At 38.3% G+C, this 337-nt stretch overlaps 1 protein-coding gene across 1 annotated transcript in view; it reads right to left on the bottom strand.

Moving 5' to 3' along the window:
• Nucleotides 1–337, bottom strand: part of DAGLA (diacylglycerol lipase alpha) — a 57,463-nt gene that overhangs the window by 25,404 nt on the left and 31,722 nt on the right. The gene's annotated exons all lie outside the window — the stretch shown is intronic.

Consider the following 337-nt stretch of genomic DNA (forward strand, 5'->3'; position numbering starts at 1 on the left):
TGGTTTTACTCCCGAATTTCAAGTCAAGGGGGGAAAAAAAAAACCAAAACAAACAAACCAAGCAAATAAGTCAATTTTCTCTTGGGCTGACAATTTGAAAATGTGAACAATGGCTTGGAAATTTAGGAATTTTTCTTCCTGAAGCTTGCTGGAGTCTCCTCCACATCACAGGGAATAATCTTCCCAATTGATAATATAGTGGGAATAATCTTCCCAATCCATAACATAGTGGGAATAATCCTCCCAGTTGATAACATAGTGGGAATAATCCTCCCAATTGATAACATAGTGGGAATAATCCTCCCAATCCATAACACAGCGGGAATAATCCTCCCAA

Source organism: Corapipo altera, unplaced genomic scaffold (assembly GCF_003945725.1).
Source record: "Corapipo altera isolate COAL_440 unplaced genomic scaffold, ASM394572v1 218, whole genome shotgun sequence".
Classification (NCBI taxonomy): Eukaryota; Metazoa; Chordata; class Aves; order Passeriformes; family Pipridae; genus Corapipo; species Corapipo altera.